Here is a 13,928-nt window from a genome sequence, read left to right on the forward strand (position 1 = left end):
TGTGGTTATCTGGGTCATTAAGACCTTTTTTGCATAGTTCACCAGTTCCTAAGATGTTGATGTTTGATCTTGCCATCTCCTGCTTGACATGTCCAATTTACCGTGATTCATGGACCTAACATTCCATGTTCCTATGCAATATTGTTCTTTACAGCATCAGATTTTACTTTCATCACCAGACACATCCATAGTTGAGCATCATTTCCACTTAGGCCCAGCCACTTCGTTCTTTGTGGAGCCATTTGTAATTGCCCTCCACTCTTCCCAGTAGCATATTGTACACCTTCTGACCTGGGGGCTCCTCTTCCAGTGTCATATCTTTTTGCCCTTTCATACTGTCTGTGTGGTTCTCCAGGCAAGAATACTAGAGTGGGTTGTCATTTCCTCATCCACTGGACCATCTTTTGTCCGAATTCTTCACTATGACCTGTCCTTCTTGGGTAGTCCTATGCGGCATGGCTCATAGCTTCACTGAGTTATGCAAGCCCCTTTGCCATGACAAGACTGTGATCCATGAAGGGGAAAAACAAATTTACTAATATATAATTCACATACCATACAAGTCACCTTGTCTTTTATGACTGGCTTCTTTCACTTAGTATTGTGGTCTCAAGGTTCATTCATGTTCTAGCGTGTGTTGGGACTTCATTCCTTTTTATTGCCAAGTAATCTCTGTTGTATGAAAATGCCACATTGTGTTATGCATTTTTCAGCTGATGGATATTTGAGTTGTTTATTTATACTATTTTGAATAATGCTGCTGTGAATATCTGTGTACAAGTTTTTGTATGAATGCCTGTTTTCAATTTTCTTGAGCTGAGCTCAGTTGCTTCAGTTGTTCCAACTCTGCAACCCTATGGACTGCAGCCCACCAGGCTCCTCTGTCCATGGGATTCTCCAGGAAAGAATACTGGAGTGGGTTGCCATGTCCTCCTCCAGGGGATCTTCCCCACCCAGGGATTGAACCTGGGTCTCCTGCATTGCAGGTGAAGTCTTTACCACTGAGCTACCAGGGAAGCCCTTTCAATTTTCTCAGGGGTATACTTTGTTTTGGGGGGATTTTTTGGGCTATATATGCTGAAGTTTTCGTTGCTTTGCATGGACTTTCTCTAGGTGTGGTGAGCAGAAGCTACCCTCTAGTTGTATTGTGTGGGCTTCTCATTGCAATAACCTCTCTTGTTGGAGAGCATGGGCTGTAGGTGCTCAAGCTCAGTAGTTATGGTGCATGGGCTTGGTTGCTGGGCTTGGTTGCTTCAAGGCGTGAGGGATCTTCCCAGACCAGAAGCCAAACCTGTGTCCCCTGCACTGGCAGGCGGATTCCTAGCCCTTGGACCACCAGGGAAGTCCTACGTATATAATTTGCAGTGGAATTGCTGGATCATACTGTAGTTTTATGTTTGATATTTTGGGGGACTGCCAAACTAGTTAAAGTGGCTTAACTATTTTACATTTCCACCAACAATACATGAAACTGGAGTTTTAATGTTTTTTTTTTTTTTTTTAACATTACTATATGAATTCTCCATGTTAATAAGCACCAAGTTCTGTGCCTGGAACAGGGTACTTGCAGAACAATTGCTGGTGATGCCTTTCTGGTCAGAAATCATAAGAAAGAACTTAAAACGTTTGCATAACAAAGGAGACCATAAACAAAACAACGAAAAGAAAACCCTCAGAATGGGAGAAAATATTTCCAAACAAAGCAACCAACAAGGGACTAATTTCCAAAATATACAAACCAATCATGCAGCTCAATTGAAAAAACAAACATATATATGCGTTAGTATACTGTATTGGTGTTTTTCTTTCTGGCTTACTTCACTCAGTATAATAGGTTAGGAAGATGGTAACAATAACCCTGTGTACGAGACAGCAAAAGAGACACTGATGTATAGATCAGTCTTATGGACTCTGTGGGAGAGGGAGAGGGTGGGGAGATTTGGGAGAATGGCATTGAAACATGTATAATATCATGTATGAAACGAGTTGCCAGTCCAGGTTCGATGCACGATACTGGATGCTTGGGGCTGGTGCACTGGGACGACCCAGAGGGAGGGTATGGGGAGGGAGGAGGGAGGAGGGTTGAGGATGGGGAACACAGGTATACCTGTGGCGGATTCATTTCGATATTTGGCAAAACTAATACAATATTGTAAAGTTTAAAAATAAAATACAATTAAAAAAAAAAGAAAAAAGAACAAACAACCCAATCAAAAAAAAAAAAAAAAAAAAACAGGGCAAATGACCTAAAGAGACATTTCTCCAAAGAAGACAAACAGATGGCTAGAAAGCACATGAAAAGATGTTCAACATCACTAATTATTAGAGGAATGCAGACCAAAACTACAATGAGCTATCACCTCACACCAATCAGAATGGCCATCATTAAAAAATCTACAAACAGCCGCTCTCTCTTTTGAAACAGCCCACATTCTGTCTGTAGAATGTTTCTCTCTAAATAAATGCATTTCTTGTCTATCACTTTGTCTTTCACTGAATTTTTTCTGCTTCAACGCACAAAGAACCTGATCCTCCGTAAGTCCAGACAACAGTAGGAACTGAGGCCCCCAACCAGGTGGAGGATGGTAATTTCAGGCTGAGCACAAGATCCCTGAAACACCACCCTGTTACTTCACCACCAACCAATCAGAAGAAAATCTTCACACAGAGGAAAAGAATACAAACTCTGACCTCCTCCCCAAATGATGTTCCCTTTTAAAATTTTCCAAAGATTTTGGTTGAACAAAATCTTTGGAGTTGGCTTCTGGACATGAGTTCACATTCTTCCTGGGTTGCTGGCCTCCTGAATAAAGAAACTTTTCCTTTCTGTATATACACACACACACACACACACAATAAATCCTGGAGACAATGTGGAGAAAAGGGAATCCTGCTACACATTGTTGGTGGAAATGTAAATTGGTACAGCCACTATGGAGAGCAATATGGAAGTTCCTTAAAATACTAAAAATAGAGCCACCATATGATCCAGCAATCCCACTTCTGGGCATATATCTGGAGAAAACTACAATTCAGAAAGATCCATGCATCTCCGTGTTCACTGGAGAGCTATTTACAATAGCCAGGACCCAGAAGCAACCTAAATGTCCATCAGCAGAAGAATGGATAAAGAAGACGTGGTACCTAAGACAATAGAATATTACTCTGCCATAAAAAGAGGGAAATAATGCCATTTGCAGCAACACAGATGGACCTAGAGACTATTATACTGAGTGAAGTAAGTCAGGCAGAGAAAGACAAATATCATATATCGTTTACATGAGGAGACTAAATAAGGGTACAGATGAACTTATCCGCAAAACAGAAATAGAGTTACAGATGAAGAAAACAAAATTACGGTTACTGAGGGTAAGGCGGGGGAGGGATAAATTGGGAAATTGGGATGGATACACATACATACTACTATATATAAAACAGATAACTAATAAAGACCTACCGTATAGCACAGGAAACTGGGAAAAGAATCTAAAAAAAAGTGGTTATATGTATATAACTGATTCACTTTGCTGTACAGCAAAAACTAACACAACAGTGTTAACAAACTCTACTCCAATAAAAATGAAGAAACTGTAATAAAGAGACTTTTAGAGATCGATGAAGGAGAATGCTTACTTATAAGCAGTTTTTCTGGAGAGGTACGTCTTTCAAAATAGGCTTTGGGCTGGGCAGCATCTGTTAACAGGCATAAAAGAGTGAAGGAGGGGTCTGAGCCAGTGACGAACACAAGTTCAGAGCCTTTTACATCAGGCACATTAGCGTTTGAATCTGGCTCCCACCAACCAAAGCTCTGTGACTTTGGTCTAGTTGCAGCCTCTGTCCATGAAAAACAAATAAGAAAAATGACAGTCTCAGGCCACAGTTTCATTGTGATGGTTACACGGGGAGAATTCATGTAAAGGGTGCCCGGCATAGAATTTAGTACACAGTGAACACCACTAAATTAGAGTGTTGTTGTTCTTTTTTGTTAAGTATTTATTTATCTTGCTGTTCTGGGCCTTAGTTGCAATGCGTGAGATCTAGTTCCCTGACCAGGAATTGAACCTGGGCCCCATGCATTTGAGAGTGAGGAGTCTTAGCCATTGGACCACCAGGGAAGTCTCCGAGATTGTTGTTCTTGATTGTATAATAGTTGGAAAGATTCAAAATAATTTCCCTATTTCAAGATGAGTAAATTGAAGTTGAGAGAAGTTATATGACTTACAGAGTCGGGAAAAGGAAGGAGACATACTTATTTGGGGAGGTTAAAAAAGAAACTTTATTATTTAGAACAGTTTTATTTTAACAGAAAAATTGCAAGGATTGTGTAGAGGGGTCCTATATGCCCCTCCCTATTCACTCTCCTCTATTAACATCTTACATTTGTTATGGTTCATGAATCAGTATCGATACATTATTAAGTCCATACTTGATTCAAATTTCTTTAGTTTTTACCTAATGTCCTTCGTCTAGCCCAGAGTCATCAGGTCTCCTTAGGCTCCTTTTGAATGTGAGTTTTCTAGGTGTCCTTGTTTTTGATGATCTTGACAACTTTGAGAAGTACTGGTCAGGGATTTTATAAAATATCCCTTAACTGAGATTTATACATTAGAGTAAAAGTTATGGGTTTGGGGAGGAGGCAAAGTGCCATTTTCATCTTATCATATCAAGGGTACCTGCCTTCAGGATGATATCACTTTTTTTTTTTTTAGATTTACAGTTTTTTTCAGGTTGCATTTATTTATTTATTGGCCACACATGTGGGATGTAAGTTTCCCAAGCAGGGATCCAACTTGTGCCTCCTGCAGAGTCCTAACTACTGGACCCACAGGGAAGTCCCAAGATTATTTATCATTGTTGATGGGTTTTTTAATCAACCGAATGAGGTAGTGCTTGTCAGATTTCACTTTGAAATTACACTTTTCCTCCTTCTTTCCATATTCTACTCTTAAGAAGGAAGTTACTTGCACAGCCCATACTACAGGAGTTGAACAATTATGTTCAGCTTCTTTGAGGGCAAAATATCTACAGAAATTATTTGGAATCCTTCTGTAGGGGAAGAATTTGTTTATTCATTCATTTATGTATATTATATTATGATGGATTCATGGATATTTATTTAATATTTTAGGTTAAACTCCAGTACTGCTGTAATTATTACTCTCCAGTTCTCTTTTGGCTCTTGAGCTTTCATCACTGTTTTTTGTTTTGTGGCGGGGAGTAGGGAGAGGGGGTGGCAGTTTAGCAGAGACTTACTTCTTATCTTTCAGTATCTTTGGATTTTTGTCTCAAGTATGTGTAAATACTATCCACTTCTAAAAGTTGAAAACAATGCCTAAGGTAATTAACATTAAAAGTTAGTAGCTTAATTAAAAAGGTAGAATACAAAGTCTTTTTCCTTCCCCTGATCACTCCTCCCCTTCCCTTGGAAAAGGCTCCATTTTCCCTTCCCGGAGACATCATGTTGATTTCTTGTTTGTTTCTGCATAACAATTCCTTTTTTCCCCCTTCTTTAAAACAAATATTTACATACAGTACACACTATTGAGCATACTACTGTTTTCATGTAGTAATCTCATATGGGTTATTCCATTTCAGCACATAGAGATCCATCTCCATTTTAGCCTCTATATAGTATTCCACTGTAAAGCTACACCATATATAGGTTTACTTAACCAGTCTCATATATTCATATACTTAACCAGTCTCCATCAATGGATATTTATGCTCTTTCTCATCTTTTACTAGGACAAGGAGTGCTGCAGTGAATGTTCACATCTTTGTATCCTTGACCAAATAAATCTGCAGGATCAATTTCTAGACAAGGAATTGCTACATCAAACAGTATTTCAGTTCAGTTCAGTTCAGTCACTCAGTCGTGTCTGACTCTTTGCAACCCCATGAATCGCAGCACGCCAGGCCTCCCTGTCCATCACCAACTCCTGGAGTTCACTCAGACTCATGTCCATCGAGTCAGTGATGCCATCCAGCCATCTCATCCTCTGGCATTCCCTTCTTCTGCCCCAAATCCCTCCCAGAATCAGAGTCTTTTCCAATGAGTCAACTCTTCACATGAGGTGGCCAAAGTACTGGAGTTTAAGCTTTAGCATCATTCCTTTCAAAGAAATCCCAGGGCTGATCTCCTTCAGAATGGACTGGTTGGATCTCCTTGCAGTCCAAGGGACTCTCAAAAGTCTTCTTCAACACCACAGTTCAAAAGCATCAATTCTTCGGCGCTCAGCTTTCTTCACAGTCCAACTCTCACATCCATGCATAACCACTGGAAAAACCATAGCCTTGACTAGATGGGACCTTTGTTGGAAAAGTAATATCTCTGCTTTTCAATATGCTATCTAGGTTGGTCATAACTTTTCTTCCAAGGAGTAAGTGTCTTTTAATTTCATGGCTGCAGTCACCATCTGCAGTGATTTTGGAGCCCAAAAAAATGAAGTCTGACACTGTTTCCACTGTTTCCCCATCTATTTCCCATGAAGTGATGGGACCAGATGCCATGATCTTCGTTTTCTGAATGTTAAGTTTTAAGCCAACTTTTTCACTCTCCTCTTTCACCTTCATCAAGAGGCTTTTAGTTGCTCTTCACTTTCTGCCATAAAGGTGGTGTCATCTGCATATCTGAGGTTATTGATATTTCTCCCGGCAATCTTGATTCCAGCTTGTGTTTCTTCCAGCCCAGCATTTCTCATGCTGTACTCTGCATATAAGTTAAATAAGCAGGGTGACAATATTCGGTGGCCGGGAGGAGCAACCCCACCTCCAACGAGCGGTGGCTGCGCGGGCACAAGAGGGCCTAGAGGAGCTATTCCACGTTCAAGGTCAGAAGGGGCAGCGGTGAGGAGATACCCCTTGTCCAAGGTAAGGAGCAGCGGCTGTGCTTTGCTGGAGCAGCCGTGAAGAGATACCCCACGTCCAAGGTAAGAGAAACCCAAGTAAGACGGTAAGTATTGCAAGAGGGCATCAGAGGGCAGACACACTGAAACCATACTCACAGAAAACTAGTCAATCTAATCACACTAGGACCACAGCCTTGTCTAACTCAATGAAACTAAGCCATGCCCTTGGGGCCACCCAAGACGGACGAGTCATGGTGGAGAGGTCTGACAGAATGTGGTCCACTGGAGAAGGGAAGGGCAAACCACTTCAGTATTCTTGCCTTGAGAACCCCATGAACAGTATGAAAAGTGTATTTAGATGCTGCTAAATCTCCCCCAACATACTTTTGACGAACTTTCATCTCAACAACAGTGTATGAGAGGACCTGTTATTCCACACCCTTGCTAACACGAAGAAGTAACAAGTTTTTTGATCTTTGATAATCTGATAGGTGGAAGATGGTGACTCATTGAAATTTTAATTTGCATTTCTTTTGTTATGAGTGAAGCTGAACATCTTGCCAGTCATTTACGAATCACTTGTGTTCTCCTTTTCTGAGGATTGTCTCTTCAGATGCTCTGCCCATTCCGCCTTCCCCTGCCCTTTAGACTTGTTCTCATCTGTGTTTTGTGCCTCAGTGAAAGCTACTCGTCTGTTTTATCCATCAGTAAATATTTATTGATTACCTACCGTGTTACAGCAAAATGGCAGTGAACAGAAAGGACAAAGGTATTTTTCTCTGGATGATTAACATTCTAGAGGGGGCAGAGAGAGGAAAGAAATAAATTTATGAAATTTATGTCAGTTGGTGTTAACTGTTATGGATAAAGAGTAGGATGGCCTATAAAGTTCTGAGGGGCTCTTCTTTTCTAAAAAATAACTTTATTTACTTATTTTTTTGGCTGCCCTGGGTCTTTATTGCTGTGCGGGCTTTTCTCCAATTGTGGCTAGCGAGGGCTACTCTCTAGTTGCAGTGCAAGGGCGTCTTTACTGCAGTGGCTTCTCTTTTTCAGAGCTCAGGCTCTAGGGCACTCGGGCTTCAGTAGTTGCAGCACGTGGGCTCAATAATTGTGGCTCCCAGGCTCTAGAGCACAGGCTCATCAGCTGTGGCGCTCAGGCTTAGTTACTCCGCAGCATGTGGGATCTTCCCAGACCAGGGATCGACCCGGGTCTTGCATTGGCAGGCAGATTTTTTTTTTTTTTTTTTAACCACTGAGCCACCAGGGAGGCCATGCATATAGTATTTCTAGAAAGATATTTGAGAATTTCTCAATAGGAACGTCTAGGGAGTGGAGACAGTTTCACCTTTAAGGATCATGTTCTACTTTCTCTACTTAAAAAAACCCACAAATATTTATATGTATAACTTTTATAAAAACATAAAATGTAATTACCACAACAAAGATTAAAAATACAAAAAACTGGGAGAGGAATGCTTTAGGCAGAAGGAGCAAGGGTGCCCAGTCCTTGAGGTGGGAACAGGCTGGGGAAGCTGGAGCCCTCAGCCAGGGACCCTGTGTGGCGGCTGCCGGCTCCGGAGTGAAGAAGAGCCTGGGAGGGTTGTTTGTGGAGCACTTTCCACATGCCAGGCATTTCGTTGTGGGGTTGTGTGTGGGCAGTGGTGGGTAAGACTGACAAATGCCTTCCCCAAGCTCCTGGCTCCTCCCTACTCCTCCCACAGTTGGTGGGAGGCCCTGCCCTGGCTCTAGCAGAGCATCCTCGCTTGTCTTCCACCCCCTCCTCCTGCTTCTCCCATCTTTTCTTTAAGACCCATCAAATCCAGAGAAGGCAGGAACCTTGAGTTGACTGACCTTGACTTTACCTTTCTGAACCTTAGTTCCCGCATCTACAAAATGAAAGCCATAATAAAGCATATCTCAATGGAGCGGTTGTGAGAATTACTGGTGTTCTAAAAATGGTTAGGATCGTTACTAATGTTAGGTTGCCTCTAGCACCAACTTGCTGCAGTTGGTTATTTAATACTAAGAATATAATGCCCACAAAGCTTGCTTGCAAGGCAGAGAAGACTGGTATGAGTGTCCCCATTTTATACTGCAACCCAAAGATGAAAAGGGCCTATCCAAACTCAGTGAAAAATTCAAGATGCACAGACTTTAGGATCAGACAAAATATGAGCTTGAATTTCTGCTTTGCTAGCTGTTTGCTTTGTGATTTTAGGTTAGTTACCCCTCTGAAACAGAGCTTTAATCACTCCTACCAAAAAAGGGACAAGGCCTTGGACCTCAAAAGACTGGAGGACTAAAAATTGCTGCAAAAGAAAAAGGCCTCCGGCAGCTCTGGGAAAGCAGTCAATGCCCAGGAAATAGCAGCCATTAGGGTAATTATTCTGTAAATATCTTGAATGATAATAACATTTATGGAACCAGGTGTCAGACTCTATGTTAGGTACCTAGATCAGATGAACTAGAGATGGGGGTCCTGTGATCTCTAACTCTCTAATACAAGCTCCTGTCCTCCCGTGCCCCACTGTGAAAGAAGAGAAGTCGTCAGTGATGCAAATGAGAGTTGACTTTTTTCATTAGCAAAACAAAGAGCCCTTGATGGAAAAGATTAGTACTTTGAAAAAGGAGAAATACTGGTTAATAAGTGTTTGTTGATATACTCAGACCCAGCTTTACTGTCAATAAACATTTCCTGAGGCCGGCTGGGACAATCCCCGTTTGAAATCCAGTCGAGGTCTCTAAAATGCTGGGTGAACTAGGGCCTTGGTGTCTCAGCATAAAGTAGGAACAAGAGCGAGGTAATGATGCTCACCTCTCAGGGCTGGGCCAGAGCGGGGCAGTGATGAAATGAGTAGGAAGCATTTGACACCCTTAGAAATGAAGCAATTTTTCTTATCTAACAAAATCACTTTAACTCCAGATCTCCCCAACTCACCCCTAATTTCAGGGGAAGCAATTGTAGACTGTCTAGGGGACCCTGACTCCAATACTTGGGGAATCACAGAGCCTCTGTTTGTCTCCTGGGAAGACACAGGGGGAGGAAGATGGAGATAAACAGGGACCAAGAACATCTAGAGCCATCATGCTGGGTGCAAAACAGGCTAAATATAGTTAGTAATAGCGACTAAAAACTGAACACTTGTTCTTTATGTACATGAAGATATTCACTACAAGTTTATTCACCAAAATATTATTTCTAGAGCTAGAGAATGAAAATAATTGGAGTGTCCAAATTAGGAGATTGATGAAATATATCATTCAACATTCACACATGGGCTTTAAAAATATACAGTAGATCCCAAATCTGGGATAATCTTCAAGATTTTATTATTAATAGGCAAGTGGGGTTATCTTGTGTTCACGGATAGGAAGATGATAAGGATACAATTCTCCCCAAATGATCTGTAACCATCAAGGCAATGTTAATAAAGCTTACAACAGGGTTTTTCCATGAAACTCAACAAGCCAGTTAAAAGATCTATATATCTTTTTGCTCAGAGGAGCAAAGGGCTAAGAACAGATGGAAATTTCTAAAGAAGAATAGAGAGGAGACTTGTTCTACCAGAATTGTTAAAAAGCTGTGGCGATGAAGACAAGATGGTATTGGCAGTGATAGAAATTCAGCAAAATGAACTCATGAATATAAAAAAATTTGATAAATGACAGGGTTGGCATGGCAGATCTAACGAAGCACTATTCAATAAATGGAGCTGGAAAAAATGTCATCCTTATGGGAAAAATGAAGTTAAATCATTGCCTTACACTATACACAAAAATCAATTTCAGATATAAGGATTTAATTATCAAAGGCAAAACTTAAAAAGTTTTAGAAGAAAATATATGAAAATTTCTTTCTGACCTTGTTTGAGTAATAAAGAATCTCAAACAACATGCAAAAAGGTTAGTTATAAAAGAAAACATTAATAAATAGAACTATATTAAAATTAAAACAAAGTTATAAGCTACAAATTTGAAGAAGATATGTGTAAACCCAAATAACCATTCAAAGATATATGTTGAGATGATTTGAAGACCATCTATAAGCCAAGAAAGGATAATAAGCCAACGGAAGAATGGGTGAAAGACTTGACCATGCATTTCAAAGAAGAAGAAGCACGGCCAAAAAGCTCTCGAAGAGATTTTCAACATCATTCAAGTAAATACAAATCAAGATCATAATGAGATACCCAGTCTACGGCATGAATTAAAACGCCAAGTATTGGAAAAGAACAGTAGGTCTTCAATACGTTGCTGATGGGTATATATACCCATACAATCATTTTAGAAAACAATTTATCATTTCTTTCTTATAAAATTGAACATTTACACACCTTGCTACTGCTGCTGCTAAGTCGCTTCAGTCGTGTCCGATTCTGTGTGACCCCATAGACGGCAGCCCATCAGGCTCCGCCGTCCCTGGGATTCTCCAGGCAAGAACACTGGAGTGGGTTGCCATTTCCTTCTCCAATTTACACACCTTAAAAACAGCAATTCCACTCTTGGGGAAATATCCAGGAACAAGTCTTGCACAAGTGTTCCAGGAGACATGGAGATGAATATTCATAACAGAAGTGAATCCATAGTCATTAACCAGAAAGAACACAAAAAGCCCTTCAATAAGAGAATGGATAAAAAAACACTGGAGCAGTTTGATAAAAATGAAATATTATACAAGAGTGAAATTGGAATTAACCACAGCTACACAGTATGGACTTCATGAATGGACCATCGAGTGTAAAAACAGAAAGTGAGACTCTGAGGACTACCTACAGGAGGATCAGTTCAGTTCAGTCACTCAGTCGTGTCCCACCCTTTGACCCCATGGACTGCAGCACCCCAGGCTTCCCCGTTCATCACCAACTCCCAGAGCTTGCTCAAACTCATGTCCATCGAGTTGGTGATGCCATCCAACCATCTCATCCTCTGTCGTCCCCTTCTCCTGCCTTCAATCTTTCCCAGCGTCAGGGTCTTTTCCAAAGAGTCGGTTCTTCACATCAGGTACCAAAGTATTGGAGTTTCACCTCCTACATCAGTCCTTCCAATGAACACTCAGGACTGATTTCCTTTAGGATGGACTTGTTGTATCTCCTTGCAGTCCCAGGGACTCTCAAGAGTCTTCTCCAATACCACAGTTCAAAGACACCAATTCTCTGGCACTTAGCTTTCTTTATAGTCCAATTCTCACATCCATACATGACTACTGGAAAAACCATAGCTTTGACGAGACAGACCTTTGTTGGCAAAGTAATGTCTCTGCTTTTTAATATGCTATCTAGGTTGATCATAGCTTTTTTTCCTGGGAGCAAGTATCTTTTAATTTCATGGCGACAGTCACCATCTGCAGTGATTTTGGAGCCCAATAAAATAAAGTCTGTCACAATTTCCATTGTTTCCCCATCTATTTGCCATGAAGTGATGGGACCAGATGCCATGATCTTAGTTTTCTGAATGTTGAGTTTTAAGCCAACTTTTTCACTCTCCTCTTTCACTTTCATCAAGAGGCTCTTTAGTTCTTTTTCACTTTCTGCCATAAGGGTGGTGTTATCTGCATATCGATATTTCACCCAGCAGTCTTGACTCCAGTTTGTGCTTCATCCAGCCCGGCATTTCTCATGATGTACACTGCATATAAGTTAAATAAGCAGGGTGACAATATGTAGCCTTGATGTACTCCTTTCGCAATTTTGAACCAGTTTGTTGTTCCATGTCCAGTTCTAACTGTTGCTTCTTGACTTGCATACAGATTTCTCAGAAGGCAGATCAGGTGGTCTGGTATTCCCATCTCTTTAAGAATTTTCCACAGTTTGTTGCAATCCACACAGTCAAAGGCTTTAGAATAGTCAATAAAGCAGAAGCAGATATTTTTCTGGAACTCTCTTGCTTTTTCGATGATCCAACGGATGTTGGCAATTAGATCTCTGGCTCCTCTGCCTTTTCTAAAACCAGCTTGAACATCTGGAAGTACACGGTTCACGTACTGTTGAAGCCTGGCTTGGAGAATTTTGAGCATTACTTTACTAGCATGTGAGATGCGTGCAATTGTGCGGTAGTTTGAGCATTCTCTGGCATTGCCTTTCTTTGTGATTGGAATGAAAACTGCCCTTTCCCAGTCCTGTGGCACCTGCTGAGTTTTCCAAATTTGCTGGCATATTGACTGCAGCACTTTCACAGCATCATCTTTTAGGATTTGAAATAGTTCAACTGGAATTCCATCACCTCCTCTAGCTGTGTTCGTAGTGATTCTTCCTGTAGCCCACTTGACTTCAAGCCCAGGTTCAGTCCCTGGTTAGGGAACTAGATCCCATATGCCACAACTAAGACCCACCATAGCCAAATAAATTAATAAAAGAACTAGATAGCTAAAATTCAACAGTGTATTGTTCAATCATCATAGAGAGGACAACACTATAAAACTAAAAGCAAGAAAACAATAAACACAAAGTTCTAGATAATGGTTTCCTGCTTTGGGGAGGGTGTTGCTGTATGAACAGGACAAAGAGGGGAGCCCATTAGAAGATGTGAATTATTGTAATATGAATAAGTAAATATATACTTATATGATGAATAAACAAATAAAAACATAAAACAACAAGTAAATAAATAGAAGAAGGCTACAGATAATAACCATATGTCACAGATTATGGATTTTAATTAATCCAATTCTTAGTATCTGAAGTCTTTTTCTGGGCTCCCCCCATGGCTCAATGGTAAAGAAACCACCTCCAATGCAGGAGCTGCCAGAGAAGTAGGTTTGACCCCTGGGTTGGGAAGATCCCCTGGAGGAGGCCATGGCAACCCACTCTAGTATTTTTGCCTGGAGAATCCCATGGATAGAGGAACTTGGTGGGCTACAGTCCAGTGGGTCTCAAAGAGCCAGACACGACTGAAGTGACCTGGCATGCAGGCATGAACTCTTTTCTAAAAAACAAACAAACAAACAAACCCATGTACCATATACCACAGTTTGTGTAAGAAACATTAGTGAAGGAAATATTATCTATGCCTAGAAATTTTTACTTTATTTTTGATGTTTTTAAAATGTATTTATTGTTTTGGCCACTTGTGTCCCAACCAGGG

This window comes from Bos javanicus, chromosome 25 (genome assembly GCF_032452875.1).
Source record: "Bos javanicus breed banteng chromosome 25, ARS-OSU_banteng_1.0, whole genome shotgun sequence".
Classification (NCBI taxonomy): domain Eukaryota; kingdom Metazoa; phylum Chordata; class Mammalia; order Artiodactyla; family Bovidae; genus Bos; species Bos javanicus.